General features: G+C 41.4%; 1 protein-coding gene across 4 annotated transcripts in view; it reads right to left on the bottom strand.

Annotated features, from left to right (window-relative positions):
- The window catches only part of rcan2 (regulator of calcineurin 2), a 362,913-nt gene that overhangs the window by 62,244 nt on the left and 277,421 nt on the right, over positions 1–23,248 (bottom strand). The gene's annotated exons all lie outside the window — the stretch shown is intronic.

Below are 23,248 nucleotides of genomic sequence, written 5' to 3'. Positions count from 1 at the left end.
TTCAGCTAGCCAATTTCTGATCCAAACCGCTAAATCACCTTCAATCCCGAAACTCTGTATTTTGAGCAATAGCCTACCATGAGGAACCTTATCAAACACCTTACTGAAATCCATATACACATCAACCACTTTACCTTCATCCACCTGTTTTGTCACCTTCTCAAAGAACTCAATATGGTTAGCGAGGCACGATCTACCCTTCACAAAACCGTGTTGACTATCCCTAATCAAATTATTCCTTTCCAGATGATTATAAATTCTCTCTTATAACCTTTTCTAACTCCTTACCCACAACCAAGTAAAGCTCACTGCCCTATAATTACCAGGGTTGTGCCCACTCCCCTTCTTAAACAAGGGGACATCGTTTGCTATCCTCCAGTCTTCTGGCACTATTCCTGTAGACAATGATGACATAAAGATCAAAGCCAAAGGCTCTACAATCTCCTCCCTGGCTCCCCAGAGAATCAGAGGATAAATCCCAACTGGGCCCAGGGGTTTTACCCATTTTCAGACCTTCCAAAACTGCTAAAACCTCCTCTTTGTCAATTGCAGTCCCATTCTAATCTAGTAGCTATCTACGTATTCGCACTAACATTGCCCTTGTTCAATGTGAATACTGACAAAAAATATGCATTAAGTGCTTCACCTATGTTCTCATATTCCACACACAACTTCCCACTGCTATCTTTGATTGGCCCTAATCTTACTCTGGTCATTCTTTTATTCCTGATATACCTATAGAAGACCTTCGGGTGTTCCTTGATCCTATCCGCCAACAACTTCTCATGGCCCCTCCTGACTCTTTTTAGCCCTTTTTTTTGATATTTTATGGCTAACGTATAACTCTCAAGCACCCTAACTGAGCCTTCATGCCTCTTCCTGAAATAAGCCCTTCTTGGCAACAGCTTCAAGTCCTTTAGTAAACCATGGCTCCCTTGCTTGACAACTACCTCCCTGCCTGATTGGTATACACTTACCAAGGACATCAGTAGCTGTTCCTTGAATAAGCTCCAAATTTCAAGTGTGTTCATTTCCTGCAGTTTCCTTCCCCATCCTATGCATCCTAAATCTTACCTAACTGCATCATAATTGCCTTTCCCCCATTTATACCTCTTTTCCTGTGGTATATAACTATCCCTGCCAATTGCTATTGTAAACAACCAAATTGTGGTCACAATCGCCAAAGTGCTCATCTACCTCCCTAACGGGCCGGGTTCATTCCCCATACCAAATCCAATATGGCACCGCCCCTTGTTGGCCTGTCTATTATAAACCTCCTGCGCACATTGAACAAAGCCTGACCCATCGTAACTACTTGAACTATAACATTCCCAGTCAATACTGGGGAAATTAAAGTCCCCCATAACAACTACCCTGTTATTCTCGCTCCTATTGAGAATCAGCTTTGCTATCCTTTCCTCTACATCCCTGGAATAATAATAAAAATGATTCCAATGCATTAAATATTTTAGTTAAATTTAGATCTATGTAATGGGGCAATTCCCTTTCTTTTGTTATTATTTGTTTACATGTATTTTTTTAAATGAATGAACAAAGTACCCAAAGTAAATTTCTATGTGACAACAAGAATAAGTTGAATTCAACTAAAACTGAATTTCCAAGTAGATTTATGAGTGACAACATTAATTTATGGCCCCTATTTTCAATCTCCCCTATAATAAGATACATCTTCTCTACCCAGACCCTGTCAAACGCTTTCAAATAAAACCATGCTCACACTTAACAACAATGAAATTAACTGCTCATTCTGCAAGTTTATAAACATTCAATCATTATCTAAAATACTAAACATGTATTAACTAGCCTTTCACCATATGTACAATAATCATACAATTCATTGGTATAAAAACATTTGCAAATTTGTGTCCTTAGACACATGACCAAATGTGAGCAGGAGCCTCATTTTTATGGAGCCCTGTATTTTCAAAAACTCCCTCCAATTATTTAAATACCCTCCCTTTCAGTTTACTTAACAGGGATTCATCTTCAAACAACAGGCTCACGATGCTCCTAAAATAGCAATATGACTGCTAATGGTATTTATTAATGGCTCCAGAGGTACTTATGTTTGATGGCAAACATGACCTTGGTGGGACGAGCTGTCTTTAAAACAGTTTAACGAGTGACATATATGCTGAAGCATCCCAGAGCAGTGATTCATTTTCCAGTAAACAAACACAACAAAGGCTTACTGGGCTCATTCACAATTTAAGTGCAACCAGTGCCAATCCATTCCACAACAAATCCCTAAATCATTGGTTCAGTAGCCAAGTAGGAGAAGAAAACATTTTCATTCAGAGGCACCAACTCCCCATCCCCCCTTCCCACTTTTTAAAAAATGAGTTTCAGTTCATTAGTTTCTGGCTGGCCTGTCAAATAACTAAGTGTTATTCCAGATAGAAGAAATTTAACTGCACACAGGTCCTAGTTACAGATCTAGTCTTTTGGCTGCACTAACAGTGGCAGGAGTTTGAGCAGGAATGGTTCATATCATCACAAGCAAGTAAAAGAAAATTGTGCAGCAATGGGTACCTACTGATATTTTTAAAAAAAGGGATACCTTTCCATGAAATTTTCAGTCACTTTATGAGTTGAATCCTACAAGAGCTTAATTTATGTTCCAACACAGATATTGTTTATAAATGTTGATGGTTTGTGTGTGACACACATCATAAGCAACAATGGAATCCTTCATGGGTAGTGTGACATCTCAGAAAACAAGTGTGTGAGAATGTATTCAGAAAATCATCCCTGATGTCTTGACATCAGAATATTTGACTGTGACAGGGATTACTACAGACCCTAATGTTGTTTTCTCTCTAAGCCTTTGATTAGGGATTGAGGGTAGATGCATTTTCTTTTGACACATGCGCATTGGCATCACTGACTGGCCAGCATTTATTGCCCATTCCTAGATGTCCATGAGAAGGTGGTGTTGAGTTGCCTTCTTGAACTGCTGAAGTCCATGTGTGACAGTGAAAGAATGGTTCCACATTTCCAAGTCAGAATAGTGCATGGTTTGAAGGAGAATCTGCAGTTGGCAGTGTTCTCATATCTGCTGCCCTCGCCCTTCTTGTTGGAAGTGGTCTTGCATTTGGAAAGTGCTGTCTAAGGATCTTAGATTAATTTCTGCAGTGCATTCTGTCAATCGTAAATACTGCTGCTACTGAGCATCAGTGGTAGAGGGAATGGATGCTTGTGAATGTGGCGCCAATCAGATAGGCTGCTTTGTCCTGCATGGGTGCCAAGCTTAGTGTTTATTGGAGCTGCACCCTTCCAGGCAAGCAGACAATATTCCAACTCAGTCCTGATTTGTGCCTTGTAGATGGCAGATAGGCTTAGGGGAGTCAAGAGGTGAGTAACTTGCTGCAATATTCCTAACCTCTCACCTGCTCCTGTAGCCATTATATTTATATGACAAATCCAAATGAGTATCTAGTCAATGGTAACCCCATGAATGTTGATACTAGGGAATATTCAGTGATGGCAATGCCATTGAATGTCAAGGGGCAGTGGTTAATAGCACGTTGATGACATGGTCCATCACTTTACTGATGATTGAAAGTAGACTGTTGGATGGTAATTGGCAGAGTTGGATTTGTCTTGTTTTTTTGTGAACAGGACATACCTGGGCAATTTTCCACATTGTTGGTAGATGCCAGTGTTGTAACTGTACTGGAACAGTTTGGCTAGGGGAGTGACAAGTTCTGGAGCATAAGTCTACTGCCAGAATGTTGACATGGTCCATAGTCTTTGCAGTATGTAATGCATCCAATTGTTACTTGATATCATATGCAGTGAGTATAATTAGCTGAAGATGGCATCTGTGATGCTGAAGGCAGCCAGGATGAATCAGCCACTCAAGGATTTCTGGCTGAAGATTGCTGTGTATGCTTCAGCCTTATTTTTTGCACTGATGTGCTGGGCTCTTCCATCATTAAGAATTGGGATATCTATGGAGCATCCTCCTTCAGTTCATTGTTTAACTGTCCAACACCATTCCCAACTGGATGTGGATGACTGCAGAGCTTAGATCTGATCTTTTGGTTGTGGAATTTTATATCACTTGCTGCTTATTGTCGTTTGGTAGCTTCAGCAGGTTGACACCTCATTTTTTTTATAATATTTTTTCAGAAAAAAATAGATTTTTAAATATTACAACAAATACAAAACAATGCAGTTCAAAACAGTACAAAAATAGTACAAAACTAAACCCAAATAATAAAAAACATTCCCCAGCCCACCCTCCTATACGAATGCATAAACATATATAGAGAAGTATAAAATTTAAAACAAAAACTTAAACTAACTATTTAACTAACTAAATAAATACCTAACAACAAACAAATAAACAGTAATAACTCAGCCCAGCCAAACAAAACACTCATACATTCACAGTTCCTCCTCCCTGGATATTGGACTCATGAAACACAATCGTTACGGCTATATAAAAGCCCTTGTTAGTGTGGCAGATAAATCTGTGTCCAGGTATTTCAAAAAGGGTTGCCATATCTTGTAAAAATTCTCAGTTTTGTGGTGTACCATATTTGTGAAAAAATCCAGGGGAATATGCTCCATAACAATCTTCCGCCAACCTGATAGGCCTGGGGGGTTTTCTGATATCCAACCTAGCAAGATATTCTTCCTTGCACAGAATATTGAAAAGTTTTGCCTTATGCGAGTCTGCAGGAAATACAATGGGTAGGCCCAAAAGGAGTGAAATAGGATCCTTCTCCACCTCTACACCTAAAATCCTCTCCATTGCACCCACCACAGCGCTCCGATATGTTTGAAGCCTGTCACAAGACCAAAGACAATGGGTAAGAGTACCCGTACACACCTTGCACTTGGGACATGCTGAAGATACCCCTGGTTTAAATTTTGACAAATGGTCTGGGGCTAAGTGGACCCTGTGGAGAATCTTCAACTGTAAAGCATAGGTCCTATTGCAAATTGATACCTTCCTTGCATTCTCCCAAATATCCTCCCATGCCTCTGAAGAAACTTCAACACCCAGCTCTCTTTCCCACATCTTGCAGAGTCGATCAGACTCATCTGAGGTGGCACCCCCCAATTGGTGATATAGAGTACTGACAGAGAGTGTACTCTTAGCCCTTAGTACCCCTCTTTCTATGTCAGATTTGTAGGGATCAGTCAAAAGTGTAGTCTTTTTTTGAATAAAATCCCTAACTTGAAAAAAACAAAAAGAGGTCTCTATTAGGTAACTCGTACTTCCGTACTAACTGATCGAAGGACATCATTACATCTCCCTCAAATAAATCACCCATGGAAGATACACCCCTAGCCGCCCAACGTTTAAATCCTGAATCTATCACACCTGGTTGAAAACTTGGCATACCCACCAAAAGTGTAAACAAAGATGTTTTGCCAATGTTACCTCCCCTCTGTCGAATTGCCCTCCATGCTTTAACAGTATTGATGACTATTGGGTCATGGCAATATTCCCTAACTGTCCTCACTTTGTCCAAATCAGCAAACTGGTAAGGGGGCACCTTGCCTGGGAGATTTCTATATCTAGCCATATTGAAAGAGGGTCCCCACAAACCCAATCACTTACATAGGTCAAAAGCGAGTTTAATTGGTAATTTTTAATGTCCAGAAGGTCTACTCCCCCCAGTCTGTGAGGCAACTGCAGTTTGGCTAATTTAACGAGGGGCCATTTACAGTGCCAGATAAAGGAGCTGAACCAACTGTTCAGTATCCTGAGTGTTTGTTCATTGAAAATCAGGGGGAGCATCTGTATATGGTATAGCTAACAAGGGAGAATATTCATCTTAATAAGCGCTATCCAACCCAACCATAAGACTGGAAGTGCCTCCCATCTTTGGAGATCTTGTTTAATTTTTTCAAATAATTGAGTAAAATTGGCTTTGAACAGCCAATCCAGAACTGGAGTAATGATTATGCCCAAATACACAAAACCCCCCTGTGACCACCTCAATGGGAATCTATAGTCACTCTCAAGAGCCAACTCTTTTGTAAGACCACCCATCGGCATAGCCTCTGATTTAGCAAAATTAATCTTATACCCTGAAAAAGCACCAAACGCGTGGATGCATTGTATCAGGCAAGGCACTGAAACTGCTGGATTTGTCAAGAAAATTAGAACATCATCTGCATACAGCGAGATCTTGTGTAATTTTGACCCCACTTCTGGAGCTGATATATTGAGACCCCCACGTATGGCCTCTGCCAATGGTTCAATCACCAACGTAAAAAGTAATAGTGAAAGGGGACAGCCCTGCCGGCTGCCCCTAGAAATATTAAAGTTGCTTGATCATACCCCGTTGGTAATGACCGCAGCGAGAGGTACACTGTAGAGAACCTTTACCCATCTTATGAAAGCTTCGCCCAGACCAAACCGCTCTAGAGTATAGAAAAGGTACGGTTACTCAACTCGGTCAAATGCCTTCTCTGCATCTAAAGAAATCACCAATCCCTGTATTAACTGCTGTTGGCATGCTTGAATTACGTTAAGCAGCCTCCTAACGTTATTGGAGGATCTGCAACCCTTTATGAAGCCCATCTGATCCTCTTTAATAATAGAAAGTAACACAGTCTCCAGCCTTAACGCAAGAGCCTTAGAAAGGACCTTAAAATCCACATTTAAGAGTGAGATGGGTCTGTATGAAGCACATTCTTCCGGATCCTTCCCTTTAAGGATAAGTGAAATATTGGCCTCTCTCAGAGATGGTGGGAGACAAACATGACTGTATGAATCATTAAACATATTCAGCATCGGGCCTGACAGTATGCTTATAAATTCCTTATAGAATTCACTGGGATGTCCATCAGGACCGGGCGTCTTTCCACTCTGAAGCTGCCTCACAGCTTCCTGCACTTCTTGCTCTGATAATGGGACATTGAGAAAGGACTGTTGTTCGGGAGTCACACTCGGGAGCTTCAGATCTCTAAAAAAAGATTCCATTTTGGCCAGTCCCTCCTCACAATTCTCAGACTGATATAGTTTAGAGTAGAATCTCTGGAATGCCACATTAATCTTTTTAGAATCACATGTTCGGTTCCCAAACCTTTCCCTAATCGCTGTAATGGTTTGTGGGGCAGTTCTCTTTCTGACAAGGTATGCTAAGTATTTGCCTGGCTTGTCACCATGCTCGTATAACCTTTGCTTTGCTAAAGCCAGCTCCTTCTTTGCCGTCTGCGTGAGCACAGAATTTAGTGCAGACCGCAGTGCCGTAATCCTCTGTAGTTTGACCAACGATGGTCTGTCAAAATAGGCCTTCGCGGCTGCCTTCAACCGTGCTTCAAGGAGACATTGCTGCTCACCCTTCTGCCGCTTCCTACTTGTGGTATATGAAATAACTAACCCCCTGGCATAAGATTTGGCAGTTTCCCAGAGAGCAGATGAGCTATCAACCGAGACTATGTTGATGTCTAGGAATGCCTGAAATTCCCTAGAGAAATACTCCACAAACTTGCTGTCCATGAGAATAAAGGGGTCCATTTGCCAGTACCTTGAATCCACTGTAACATCTTTAATTTTTACCATGAGGTACACTGGAGCATGTTCAGAGATGGCAATATTACCAATCGTACAGGATGCCACCAGATCCAGGGTTACCGCAGGGGTCAGAAAAAAAAAATCAATCTTCGTGTGACATCTATGCGGATTGGAGAAAAACGTGAAATCCCTACCTGTAGGGTGGAGACACCTCCAGATGTCTACCAATCCTAATTCCCCACACAAACTCAATAACTGTTTAGTTTGTGCAGAGGGTATCGAGGGACCTTTAGGCAACCTGTCTACTGTGGCGTCCATGAGGCAGTTAAAATCTCCCCCTATAATGATGTGCCGAGACTTGAGACTTATCAGTTTAGAAAAAGCATCTACCAAGAATTTAAGAGGATGAGCTGAGGGACAATAAACATTTAAAATGCCATATTCTTCCCCATTTATCAAAGCTTTAAGAATTACAAAATTCCAACAGTTTAAATGAGAGATTTTTCCTAACCAATATATAACCACTCCCTTACTCCTGGTATTAAAATGATGAAAAATAAACTCGGTCAAAGCCATTCTGCTGTAATTTCAGATGCTCCTTGTCATCCAAATGTGTCTCCTGTAACAAAGCAATATCCACCTTCTCCTTTCTAAGACTCAAGAGTACCTTCTTCCTCTTAATTGGTGAGTGACTTCCCTTGATACTCCAGGTACACCATTTAATCAAATCATTAGCCATAATCTTCTGCAATTACATTTAAATTCCAGAGAGGAGGAACCCAAACCACAAATTGCTGAGCCTTAGTGTCGCATGATCCACCAAATATAAAAACTACATAAACCAAAACCACTACATTTAACAAACATACAAAATTATTAAAAATAAAAAACAACAAAAACCAGAAAACAAACCAACATATAAAGTGCCAATAGCGCTGAGTAGGGGAACTCACCCCCTGCCCGGAGGGGGCAACTACCCGTCCCGAACTGCTCATAAATAGGCATCTAACCATCTCAACAACCTTCACTTCTCCCAGCTAGAGCCACATCGCAAGCACAAGCTAAAAAGAATAAACACCCCATAGAATATCAATATGAATAAAAAAAATTTATTAAAAAAAAGGGGAATACCCCACCCATCCTTTGCTATGCCCTAACTTAGAAATTTAAAATGTACATCTTAACCATCACCAGACATAGTTTGAACCAAATTATTATCAATAGAGGGAGAAAAAAGGGGAAAAACAAAGTTCCAACGGAATTTCCTCCATCTCTTTTATAGAATGATAAACGCATACCCAAGCAACGATATTTATACATACTACAATTGTTTAACTTAGGTTAGTTTGTCCACAAAGTCTCTTGCCTTCTCCGATGTGTCAAAGGTCGATCCATCTATGGATCCATCTAAGGTGATCCGAAGCAGTGCCGGATATCTCGGAGTACTGAATCCCAAGCTCCTTCAATCTTCTCTTGCACCATCATACAATTTTTGTTTCTAGATCACCGCCAGTGAAAATTCCTGAAAAAACAAGATCTTAGACCCCTCGTAAATTAGGGCCTTTGGATCCTTCCCCTGGAGTCTGGAAGCCTCCATGACTCTCTCCTTATCCCGGTAATGATGGAACCGCACCAGGAAAGGACGAGGGTGTTGACCTAGACCCAACCTCCGTGCTGTGACCCAGTGAGCCCTCTCTATCTTCAATCCTCTCATGCCAGTCTCCAAGTCAAGGAATTTCGGAAGCCAATCTTCAACAAATTCCTCAGGCCGCTCACCTTCCTTACCCTCGGGCAGACGGATGATCTGAATATTTTTTTCTCCTGCCCCCGTTTTCAAGAACATCCACTTGGTCATGCAAATTACGAACCTGGCTTGGATCTCTTCCTTGAATGAACTGACATCAGCTTTCATCCCTGTGACCCTGTGCTCCACCTCATCCGTCCTCTTCTCCAGGTCTCCCAGCTGCTGTTCATGCTTCTGCAGCATGAGAGAGACTGGAGCCAGCTTATCTTCAATCTGTTTCTCCAACATCTCGCGAGATTTTGAGAACTGGTTCACCAGGTCCTGGAGAGTAATCTGCTCTGAGGCTGCTGTAGGCTGAGCTGCAGGCCCGGCCTCAGATGCTCCTCCTCCCTTTTTAGGCATTTCTGGACAGCTGAAAATACAGGTAAGTCAATTTTTAAATGTTTCTTGGGGGTCTACAATCTTTCCAACACCCCAAGAAATCCTGATGACCTGGGTTGGGTGGGTTAAAGGACCGTCTTGCTCCTGCTGCGATGCGAAGCTCTGCAGTGTGGTCTTCTCAGATCGCCGCCATCTTAGATCCCGACACCTCATTTTTAAGGATGCCTGGTGCTGTTCCTGCTGTGCCTTCCTGCACTCTCCAGTGAACCAGAGTTGATCACGTGGATTGCTCTTCATAGTTGAATGGGAAGTATGCCAGGCCATGAGGTCACAGATTGTGTTGGAATATAATTTTGCTGCTGATAGTCCACGGTGCCTCATGGATGCTCAGTCTTAAGTTGCTAGATCTGTTCAAAGTCTGTCATGGTGATAGCACCATAATGCAATGGAGGGCATTCTCAATATGGAAGCAGGACTTCATTTCCACAACGACTGTGCGGTAGTCACTTTTACTGATAATTGTCACTGTCAGATGCATCTTTAGCCAGCAGATTGGTAAGGACGATGTCAAATATGTTTTCCCATTTGTTGATTCCCTCACCAACTACTGTAGACCCAGTTCAGCAGCTGTATCTTTAAGGACAATGGCTCGGCAACAGCACTATTCTTGGTCGTGAACATTGAAATGTCCCACTATAATACATTCTGTGCCCTTGCCAGCCTCATTCAATATGAAGGAGTACTGATTCATTAGCCAATGTCGTAATCAGCAGGAGGTTTCCTTGCCCTGTTTAAGCTGATGAAATGAGATTCCATGAGGTTCAGAGTCAATGTTGAGGACTCCCAGGACAACTCTCCCCCAATATATGTCACCTCAGTGGGGTCTGTCCTTCTAATGAGACAGGACATATCTAGGGATAGTGATGGTGGTGTCTGCAGTAAAGTATGATTCTGTGAGTATGTTTGTTTATGCCAGGCTGTTACTTAACTGTTCTGAGACAGCTCTCTCAAATTTAGGAAATTTGCTCCCAAAAGAGGGTTTTGCAGGGTCGACAGGGCCATTTATTGTTGTTACCAGTGTGGTCAATTAGAGGTGGTCTATTTGGTGTGATTTCTGTTTTGAGATTTTGTAGTTATTGTTACAACTGAATGGCTTGCTAGACCATTTCAGAGTTGAGAGTCAACCACATTGCTGTGGCCAGACCAGGTAAGTATGGCAGATTTCCTTCTTTAAAAAGGACATTAGTGAACCAGATAGGTTTTTCCCAAAATCGACAATGGTCTCATGGTTATCAGTAGATTCTTAATTCCAGATATTTTTATTGAATTCAATTCGACCATTTGTCATGGCAGGATTCAAACCCAGGTCCCCAGAACATTAGCTCAGTTTCTAGATTAATGGTCTAGTGACAATACCATGAGGCCATCGCTTCCCCTGTATTTGCTCCTGAACTAAAGCACTTAAAAGAATTGTTGCATCCCTATTGTTAACCCAAACAGAGATGGTCAGATTTGAAACAGATCAGGGATTGAACTCCACTGCCTTCTTGATTGAGATTTTGTGAAAGAGGTGGTACTGGCTAATACCAATCTCAATTTGTTCATTAGTGAACAGCAGCCTTGCTACAGGCTCAAATTAATGACTAAATATTGCCTAACATGGGAGGCTACTTTTTCATGTTGAAAATACGTCATTCGGTGGCATACACTGAAGTGAACACATATTGGAAAACAATCATTTATGTCAGAAAATCGCTAACTGAGAAAGTCTGAAAATACATTGAGCTGAAATCTGATAGACTACAGATAGTGAATTATACATAATAATACAATTTCTTATGAGAACAGCTGCTTCAGTCAAGACTTAATATATTAGTAAGAAATCCCTTATGATCAAGGTTCAGGATGCCTCAGGCCAACCCAATAGGTCAAACTTGAAACAAGGAAAATTTTCTTAATAACAGTTATTGCGTAATTATTTTAAAAACCATAACAATAATGATGATGATGATTCATGAGAGCCAAGTTATGCTGGCATTGCACTTGGCTGAATATGGAGAAGTTTATTTCTCAAAAAGCAAATGTTCCTCATTATTTATTTAACTGACATTTTGGACCTGAAATTCTGATCAGGAGAGATAGCACAAATGGGCAAATCAGCCAAAGCTGGGATGGAATTTGGATAGAGCAGACAAAGTGAAGTGAAAACATAAAATGTTGAGAGGCAGGGGGGAAAGTGGGGGAAAATGTGAAGGATGAGGAAGAGAAAGAGAGAGGAAGACTGTGTGAAATCCAGAAAATAAAACATTTTCTACAGAAATGGTAAATGATGCAAGGACAATTGAAAATCAGTAATGTACCAGTAAAATAGTTATCAACTAACTCAGAAATGCAGGTAACTTACAAATAGTAATATTTTGATAATGGATTAACAATGCTTGGCCTTCCTTTCTTCCTCCACTCTGTGCAGATGGCATATAGGGAACATCAACAAAAAGAGCCGGATTTCAATGTTGGAGATGGGAATTGGACAATGGGAAATTTGCTTATTTTACAATCTTACCTCCATCTGGCCAATCCTCTAACATTTTTGTTCTTCAAGGGTGTCAGGGTCTCCATTGAAACTGTGAAATCTATTTGTAATTTCCAGCTGAACTTTGAGCTGTTATGATTTGGAAACCCGGTGTTGGACTGGGGTGTACAGAGTTAAAAAATCATACAGCACCAGGTTTTGGAGCGCTGCTCCTTTATCAGGTCATTAGCCAACCACCTGATGAAGAAGCAGCGCTCTGAAAGCTAGTGCTTCCAAATAAACCTGTTGGACTATAACCTGGTGTTGAGATTTTTAACTTTGACCTGTTATTAGTGTCGTTGTTGACTATTAGCTTGATGCCCCAGTTATAATTGGTCTAAATCCATGAATCCACAGTAAAATCCTAATCCATTGCAGGCTCTCCAGAGTTAGTACACAGCTACCTCAGCTTCCCTGCCCTGCCCTGCCCTGCAAATGACTGTACTGTCATGTGCAGTTGCCTCAGATCACGTGCTGCTGCAATTGAGCTCAGTTCAGCATGTCTACCCACAACTCTGCAACATATAAACATCAACAGAACAGAAAATTATTGTGCACTCTCATAGTTATTCTTAGGTTCACAACATTGCAGTGCAAGTGTCCTCCTGCAAGAAAGCTGGCGAATCATGCTGCACAGCATCAAACCTTGGCATATTGGCAGTTACACATCAATGGTTTACCATGTCTGTTCACAGCAAACCCATCATTGTTTTTCCAAACATTAGATATCCGCAACCCCAAACATGTGATTTTGTAGATGAACTGCACACGAGGTAAACACAATACTTTATTTGCTTTGCTGCTAGAATGTCACAACAATCCAGTACCTAAGCAAGATGGGAATTCCTCACTATTTCACTGTTTAGGAGAATTCCTAACAGTAGTAGGTGCTCTCTCACTTCAACAAGGAAGGAGGCACTGCTAGAGCTATCTCTGGGAACAGGGAACAAGGGCCAAGGAGATCAAATGAGCATGGAGAGACATTTACAGGTCTGTAATTATTGCATAATAAAGGGTTAAATTGGCAATGGAAAAGGACATTTGTCAAACCAAAGTAAGAATAATCGACTGAAGAAGAGTTGAATTTATTGAGACAAGACCAAGCTTGGCAGGATAAACTGGAACCATGAGTTGATAGGAAAAATAATAGCTCTAAATGGGCTACCTTCAAAGAGAAATTATTTGAACACAGTTGAAACATAGTCTTTCAAAAGGGAAAGGAAGGTCAAACAAATCCTTCGATCTGTGGATGTTAAATAAGATAGAAATTGAAAAAGAAAAGAGTTGCTGGTGACTGGTGTCAGACAGTAAATACAATTGAGATGCAAACTGAGCACAGAAGGTTCAGAAGTGAGGTGATAGAACAGAGAAATTTACAGTACAGGAGCAGGCCCTTCGGCCCTCCAAGCCTGCACTGTTCCAGCTCCTCTATCTGTCTATTGTCTAAGGATCTGTATCCCTCTGCTCCCTGCCCATTTATGGATCTGCCTAGATACATCTTAAAAGACGCTATCGTGCTCGCCTTTACCACCTCTGCTGACGATGCATTCCAGGCACCCACCATCCTCTGCGTAAAGAACATTTCACGTGTGCCTCCCTTAAACTTTTCCCCCTCACCTCAAATTTGTGATGTAAGCAGCAAACAGGAGTTATGAGAAGAAGATTGGCAGTCAATATAAAGGGATATCTCAAAGTCTTCTGTCAGCACATCAACAGTAAAATGATATAAAAGCGATGAAAAGTGACAATTATGGACCAAAGTAGAGGTTTACACTTTCACAATAGGTACGGCAGAATTAGAATAACACAACACAAAAGAAGCACTTTAGTCTATCCAGCCTGCCAAAAAATATATTACTACCTCGACTAGTCCCATAGCTTTGAATGTTATGACATTTCAAGTGCTCATCCAAGATTACAACAGGATTTTGATCAGATAGGCCAATGGGCTGAGAAGTGGCAGGTGGAGTTTAATTCAGATAAATGCGAGGTGCTGCATTTTGGGAAATCAAATCTTAGCAGGACTTATACACTTAATGGTAAGGTCCTTGGGAGTGTTGCTGAACAAAGAGACCTTGGAGTGCAGGTTCATAGCACCTAGAAAGTGGAGTCGCAAGAAGATAGGATAGTGAGGAAGGCATTTGGTATACTTTTCTTTATTGGTCAGAGTATTGAGTACAGGAGTTGGGAGGTCATGTTGCGGCTGTCGGAGGCTGAGGAGTGACCTTATAAAGGTTTACAAAATTATGAGGGGCAGGGATAGGGTAAATAGGCAAAATCTTTTCCCTGGGGTGGGGGAGTCCAGAACTAGAGGGCATAGGTTTAGGATGAGAGGGAAAAGGTATAAAAGAAACCTAAGTGGCAACTTTTTCATGCAGAGGGTGGTACGTGTATGGAATGAGCTTCCAGAGGAAGTGGTGGAGGCTGGTCCAATTGCAACATTTAAAAGGCGTTTGGATGGGTATATGAATAGGAAGGGTTTGGAGGGATATGGACCGGGTACTGACAGGTGGGACTAGATTGGGTTGGGATATCTGGTCGGCATGGACGGGTTGGACCGAAGGGTCTGTTTCCATGCTGTACATCTCTATGACTCCAAGTTGGGTCTAAATGTAATCAGGTTTCCCGCCTCAACTACCCTCCCAGGCAACCCACTCTCAACCCCTTTGAACACCTCAGCTTTCACTTTAAAATTATGCCTCCTTGTTACTGATCCTTTGACGAAGGTGAACAGCTCCTTTCTATTCAGGTTTATTTAAATTGCTTTACCTGCACTTCACTCAATCTAGTCTACTGTATTTGCTGTTCACAATGTGATCTCCTCTACATTGGGAAAATGAAGCACAGATGAGGTGATCTACGTTCTGTCTGCACACAGGACTGAGTTTCCAGTTGCTTGCAATTTCAATAGTGTTCTCTAGGAGCAGACGCTAGAGATCAGAGTCAAAAAGCATGGCGATGGAAAAGCACAGCAGGTTAGGCAGCATTCAAGGAGCAGGAGATTCAACATCATGCCCGAAGCATCGACTCTCCTGCTCCTTGAATGCTGCCTGACCTGCTGTGCTTTTCCAGCGCCACGTTTTTTGATTATTCTATGGCCAACATCTCCATCTCAGGCTTGCAGCAATGGTCTAGCAAAGCTCAGTGCAAGCTGGAAAAATAACACCTCATTTTCCGTTTGGGCACCCGGCAGAACTCTGGACTTGATATCGAGTTCAAAGTCTGTGAGAAGATTTGGAGCTCGGGTGCTCGTTGTTGTGGTTCTATTCGCCGAGCTGGGAATTTGTGTTGCAGACGTTTCGTCCCCTGTCTAGGTGACATCCTCAGTGCTTGGGACCCTCCTGTGAAGCGCTTCTGTGATCTTTCCTCCGGCATTTGTAGTGGTTTGAATCTGCCGCTTCCGGTTGTCAGTTCCAGCTGTCCATTGCAGTGGTCGGTATATTGGGTCCAGGTCGATGTGCTTATTGATTGAATCTGTGGTTGAGTGCCATGTCTCTAGGAATTCCCTGACTGTTCTCTGTTTAGCTTGTCCTATAATAGTAGCGTTGTCCCAGTCGAATTCATGTTGCTTGTGATTTTGCTGCTCCTCGGATGCTGCCTGAACTGCTGTGCTTTTCCAGCACCACTAATCCAAAATCTGCGTGTGTGGCTACTAAGAATAGCTGGTTGTGTCGTTTCGTGGCTAGTTGGTGTTCATGGATGCGGATCGTTAGCTGTCTTCCTGTTTGTCCTATGTAGTGTTTTGTGCAGTCCTTGCATGGGATTTTGTACACTACATTGGTTTTGCTCATGCTGGGTATTAAGCAATACAAAAGCAACCACCCCAACACACACAAAAGAAGTTGCATCAAGACACTATTCAAAAGAGCCACAACACACTGCAGTACACCAGAACTGCAAAAAGAGGAAGAAGAATACCTCTACAATGTATTCGCCAAAAACGGATACCCGCACAATTTAATCAACAGATGCCTAAGGGAAAGATAACAGAACGAGGACATGCCGCAACCCAAAGGACTAGCCACATTACCATACATCAAGAGCATTTCCAAACTGACAGCCACACTACTGCGACCACTAGGACTCATAACAGCACACAAACCAACAGCCACTCAGACAACAACTCACCAGAACGAAGGACCCAATACCCAGCATGAGCAAAACCATTGGGTCCTTCGTTCTGGTGAGTTGTTGTCTGAGTGGCTGTTGGTTTGTGTGCTGTTATGAGTCCTAGTGGTCACAGTAGTCTGGCTGTCAGTTTGGAAATGCTCTTGATGTATGGTAATGTGGCTAGTCCTTTGGGTTGCGGCATGTCCTCGTTCTGTTATCTTTCCCTTAGGCATCTGTTGATTAAATTGTGCGGGTATCCGTTTTTGGCGAATACATTGTAGAGGTATTCTTCTTCCTCTTTTTGCAGTTCTGGTGTACTGCAGTGTGTTGTGGCTCTTTTGAATAGTGTCTTGATGCAACTTCTTTTGTGTGTGTTGGGGTGGTTGCTTTTGTATTGCTTAATACCCAGCATGAGCAAAACCAATGTAGTGTACAAAATCCCATGCAAGGACTGCACAAAACACTACATCGGACAAACAGGAAGACAGCTAACGATCCGCATCCATGAACACCAACTAGCCACAAAACGACACGACCAGCTATCCTTAGTAGCCACACACGCAGGTGACAAGCAACATGAATTTGACTGGGACAACACTACTATTAAAGGACAAGCCAAACAGAGAACAGCCAGGGAATTCCTAGAGGCATGGCACTCATCCACAGTTTCAATCAATAAGCACAACGACCTGGATCCAATATACCGGCCACTGCAGCGGACAGCTGCAACTGACAACCGGAAGCGGCAGATTCAAACCACTACAAATGCCGGAGGAAAGATCACAGAAGCGCTTCACAGGAGGCTCCCAAGCACTGAGGATGTCACCTAGACAGGGGACGAAACGTCTGCAACACAAATTCCCAGCTCGGCGAACAGAAACACAATAATATTGAGTTCACCTATTTTAGGGCTAGCACACCTTTCCCCACCCCAACACACCAGACCTTGTCACTACACAGACTGCTCCCACACACTACCCATTTTTGGCCACTAAGTGTCCCCATTAGAAGCTACTCATTCCCCTAGGCTGAGCTTTAACCACTCCTGTGTCTGTCCAACTGCTTTTCTCTCTGAGTTATATCGCCACCTATCGTTTATTCTGCCCCATCCTCCCACCCTGCTTTCTGCAAACAAATATCCTTTTCCTGGCTACCATTAGTTCTGAAGAAAGTTACTGGATCCGAAACATTAACTATGCTTTCTCTGCACAGATGCTGCCAGATCTGCTGAGATTTTCTTCAGCAATTATTGTTTTTGTTTCAGATTTCCAGCATCCAGGTCTTTTGGATTTTTGCTTTCTATTCACTCTGGTTATGCCCCTCAATCTTATACACCTTTAACAGGCCCTCCTCAACTTTCTCTGATCCAAAGAAAACAAGCCAAGCTTATCTAACTTCTCTCCATAACTGAAATGCTCCATTTCAGGCAACACTCCGGTGAATCTTTGGTCATCCATTGCACATCCTCCAGTGCAATCCCTTTGCATCTCTTCACCAGGTAATGGTGACAGCAAAGCAAACTGTCACTAGAGGAGGTTAAATTTGATAAGGAAGAGATATTGGATTAACTGCTAAGACTAAAATTGATGAAACCCTGTGACAAGATAAGACACACTTTTTGAGATCTAAGGAATGATAATGTAAACCACTGACACGCTAATGAACTTTCAATTTTCCCTGGATTCGGGATGGTGCCAGAGGACAAGGGATAATTGCAAACATTACATCCTTGGTTAAACTTTGTAAAGCTGGTAAATATAGATCAGTCAATTTAACTTAGGTGATGGGAAAATTTTGAGAAGCAATTATTGATTTTTTTAATTCATTCAATGAATATGGTCTTTCTTTTCTGTTGTGGCTTTTGATGCCCAGGTTAATGCTAGATGGTCCTTTAAGACATTTTAGAACTGAGTGGCGTACTCGGTCATTTCAACAGGCATTTAAAGAGTAAATCACATTGCTGTGGGTCTCGAGTCACAAAGTTTAGACCAGTGTTAGAAATTGGGGTCCTATTTAAATCTATGTTTACTCTGCAATCTATATTTGATATTTTCTGTGTAGCATGATACTTCAATTAACCATAATAACAACAAATACATTAGTAATAATAACTAATAACTAATACATTAGTAACTAGCCTTCCACAGATATAAACAAATGACTCATCAGCACTAAACTACCTATTATCCGTATGTTGTTTCCAAACTAAGTATTTTTTCTGAGAAAGAACGATAAACTTAACCTTCAGATGAAGGTGGGCAAGGTGCCAAAAATCATGTCACTCAGTCATGAGTAGCTGTCCCATGGCCATTGGCTAAAAGGGTACAGACAGTTGATTAACACAGGGAAAAAAAAACACCTGACCCTAGCAAGTTACCCACAAGTGCTTAGGGCAATGGGGAGTTTTCACCAAGGAGTTCTTATTGAGTCCTTCGCGAATTGTTTTCTCAGATGGAAGATGGATCAGAAAACGACAAGGAAGGAGAGTTCCTTAACACCTCAACTAGAGAGAAAGATGCTGCCTCACCATCTTAACAAGATCAACACGTTCCATGCCAACAGTCTATTTGTCCTTTGGTGTCAGTGCACCATCTCCAATTGTCACAGTTGTATGCTTTCTTTGTCTAATTAACTAATTATCATATCTAAATTGCTGCATCTTAACAAGCTATCAGATGACACTATCAGAAAATCGCTATAAATCATCCCCTATCTGAACTACCTAACTGTGATCACAAGCCCCCGAAATGTGTTGTACATGGACTTTCAAGAAGTGTTGATACAGTGTCACACAACAGACTTGAGGAAAATTATAGCACATGGGTTAAAAGGGACAGTAACAATGTGGATACAAAATTGACCATGACAATGGAAACATGAAGTAAAAAGAGCAGTGGGTATTTTTAGGCTGCAGCAAGGTTTGTAATGTAGTTCTCCAAGTGCCAGTATTGGGATCCTTGCTTTTTCTGACTTATTAATATTGGAGCTTGCAGGAGTCAATTTCAGATATTGTAGATGACAAATCTTAGGAACATTGTAGGATGACAGTGTAAATCATTAGTAAGTAGAGAGGGCAAATTAAGTTCAAGGTGGGGAAATGGGAGGTGATATACTGTCTCTCCATGTTCTTTGTAGTGTAAAATAAAAAGGATATGACTCAAGGATGCGAATGGGTGAAGAGACTGAAACATATATAATTAAAGTTGGCGCAACACGTAAAGACAGAAGCTCGCAAAGCATGGAATATTCCAGACTTCATTAACATGGGTATAGAATACCAAAGCGGGGAAGTTATGATGAACTTTTATCAGGTTATACCTCAGTTGAAGAAGTTTATGAGAACGTTTCCAGGAATGAGAGACTTCCATTTTGAGGAAAGACTGAAGAAGTTGGAGTGTTTTCTTTGGAGAGAAAGGGTGTCTAAGAGGAGATTTGATGGAGGGGTCTGGACAGAGTCAAAAGAGAGAAATTATTCCCACTAATAAATGAATTGTAAACCGGATAACACAATTTTAAAGTGTTTTGCGAAAGAAGTAAATGCATGGTGAGAAAAATCGTTTACACGCAATGAATAATTGCAGTATGGAATTCATTGCCTGGAAGTGTGGTGGGAGCAGGTTCGACTGAGGAATCTAAGAGGGCACTGGATGACTTGATTTGACTCCCTACAGTATGGAAACAGGCCTTTCCGACCAGCAAGTCCACTGACCCTTTGAAGAGTAACCCACCCAGACTCATTCCCCTACCCTATATTTACCCTTGACTAATGCACCTAACACTATGGGCAATTTAGCTCAGCCAATTCACCTAACCTGCACATCTTTGGATTGTTGGAGGAAACTGGAGCACCTGGAGGAAACCCACGCAGACACAAGGAGAATGTGCAAACTCCACATATTCGCCTGAGGTAGGAATCAAACCCAGGTCCTTGGTGCTGTGAGGCAGCAGTGCTAACCACTGAGCCACCGTGATTATTTAAATAGAAACAATATGTAGATTACTGGGAAAAATTATGAGACTGGCACCAAGTTAAAATGTTCAGAGAACCAGTGCAGACAGATGATGTGCAAAATGGCCTCTTTCTGCACCATGATATTTTTGTGATTCTGTAAATCCATTTTCCAGCACCGCATAGCCACATTGTATGTTGCAATGGCATATCCATCTCACAACAATGTCTAACCCCACCTCCCAAATAAATCAACCTTAACTTGTATTATCAGCACCCCTTTGAAGCCATAAGGAAAGTTTGGCTGCTGTTGACAAGGGGATCCACAGACTGAAATCAGCTTAACACAGCCAAAGAATGATGGGGAAATTGTTGATCTGGCTGTTTGAAACAGAGGAGGCTCCTAAGATGATCCTTGTGCACTTCAAACACAACTATGCTAAGTTTGTGAAAAATAACCACAATCCACGATGAATTGCATGATTCCGATTTGAACACCAAAAATAAAATCAAAACCAATTTCCTTCAAGTGATTAAAGAGAATTTAAATAATTCAGTTTCTACAGTTTAGCATTTTTTGGTGCATAATCAAAATTTAATTACATCAAATTTTGGAGTTTTTCTCCAACTCAATGAGTAGCCAATGTCAGTGTACATCCCAGGTATCAAAAAGCCCAAGTCTACCATAGTGAAATCACATAAAATTATCAAGTGGCCTTTCATTACTGGGAAACTATTGGTCAATTCATTGCTCCATGAAGCTTAACTCTGAAGTCTCTCCAGAGCCTTGCGAAAATTGATTCCTACAGAAAAACTGTTGGGAGAAATGCTGATCTGGCATCGACATTTCAATCTGTTCTTTAACACACGGACATGCTATACTTATAAAACTTTAATTTAAAAGCAATAGATGAATATACGTTTGGGCCACAATGAATGAGGGGCTGTCTTCGTTGGCTGCTGACTGTAACCAGACTTCTTTGTCCTCCTGATTCAGCACTTGAAATTGTAAATGTCACAGCTGTAGATTTTGAGGTACATTTTCAGGTTCCTTAACTAAAAACTGATGCATGATATTTAATGCTACAATACATCCTCACTGTTACTTTTTAATGGCCTTTCTGGACCAGGGGTGAGAGGACAATGAATGGTGCCCACCCATATTTGATCTTTCCATGGTGAATGTTTGAAAGTAAGGGATACATGTCTTTCAATAAAAATCCTCCCATTACTCTGCAGAAATCTTGGGCTGGTGTTTAGATGTTGGTAAAGGGATCTCAACGTATATTGAGAAGGTAAGCCTGTGATTTTTTTTAGGGCCTGCCCAGTCTGAGGTTCCACCAGTTATTACTGTGAAGAGCCAATACAATTATCCCACCAGTGATATGCAAGATTTCTTTCACTGAGCCCTGACAATACACTACCCAAGACTGCATGTGACTCCTTGGTAGAGGTTAGGAATCCTACTTCCTAGATGCTAATGTCCCCAAGAAGGAAATTGAAAGGAAAGGGGTGGGAGGAGTTCTGAAGGGGTTTGAGGAGTTAATCTGTTTCATATAATTCCGCTGTCACCACTGCCAAACTGAATGTTCATATTATACTGAAAATTTAATACGCAGACAATAAGTAATGGTTAGGGGGTATCTACCCAAAGAAAGAATCTCCAGCACTCACAGTGGATGACTCCTAAAATTGTAATTAGCAATTCACTAAATTATTTGAATTTAAGACTGTTAAATATTCAGCCAGAACCATTTTTAAGTTTAGTGTTTAAACAAATTAGCTTAACCTTTCATGAGATTACCTATGTAGCAAATTTAACATTTTAGAGACAAAGTCTGTTTTTTTGTCATTTAGGCCTTAGGGCATGATACCAAAGCCCAAATATATCAGCTGAAACCAAATCTTTTGCTAATTAGCATGTATACAAGAATCATGACATTTCTTAGGATTACATTAATCATTTATTTGCAGCATAGTCTTCAAGGATTTGTCATTTCTTTTAGCAAAACTGCTTGCATTCACCCAAAACCGTGCTTTATCTTCAGTTCTACAATATATTCTATTTTTGTTATGCAGAATGGCATTTGCTTTGTAATAACTCACAGGTTAAAAGGTTGCATCATATTATCCTTTATAAAACGTAAAGATGGTCTGGAGTATCTGCTTGATTAGATTAGATTCCCTACAGTGTGGAAATAGGCCCTTCTACCCAACAAGTCCACACCGATCCTCTGAAGAGCAACCCACCCAGACCCATTTCCCTCTGACCAATGCACCTAGCTCTATGGGCAATTAGCATGACCAATTCACCTGACCTGCACATCTTTGGACGGTGGGAGGAAACCGGAGCACCCGGAGGAAACCCACACAGACACGGGGAGAATGTGCAAACTCTACATCGTCACCCGAGGCTGGAATCAAACCTGGGTCCCTGGTGCTGTGAGGCAGCAGTGCTAACCACTGAGTCACCGTGCTGCTACTGCTTGCTTGCGTTGGTTTTCTTAATACAAGCCAGTTAAAATTAATCATACCTACATAAAACATTCAGAACTTATAACATAAATCAGGTTTAATGTAACTGAATTTCTTGTGATCTTTTTTGCTAATGTATAAACATTTACTAGAAACCAGTCGCGCACACTCAAGATTGCTCATGCCTTTGGATGAATTAATCACGATTAGGAGTTTCCGCTTTTACGTTTGTTTACTGGCTGGCTTCTATACCCAATTATAGCGAGGAAATTTTAAAAGTCATTACTCACAGGTCGAGGACTGACAAAGTAATTTTTTTTTCCTATAGATCCACCTTTTCCCCAAGTTAGCGAAACTATATCAAGTTACTCCTTTTAAATGTGTCAACATACTTTGTAAAACAAACTTTAAAAAGGGCACCCTATTGAACTGGATCACAACAGATTTTGTAATGGGCGATTTGTAAACTAACCTGAGCCAAAGCCTGACAGAGAAAGAACACATTTCAAGAGA

Source organism: Chiloscyllium punctatum, chromosome 3 (genome assembly GCF_047496795.1).
Source record: "Chiloscyllium punctatum isolate Juve2018m chromosome 3, sChiPun1.3, whole genome shotgun sequence".
Lineage (NCBI taxonomy): Eukaryota > Metazoa > Chordata > Chondrichthyes > Orectolobiformes > Hemiscylliidae > Chiloscyllium > Chiloscyllium punctatum.
Note: the sequence above shows the minus strand (reverse complement) of the source record. Positions and strands in the feature narration are given on the sequence as shown.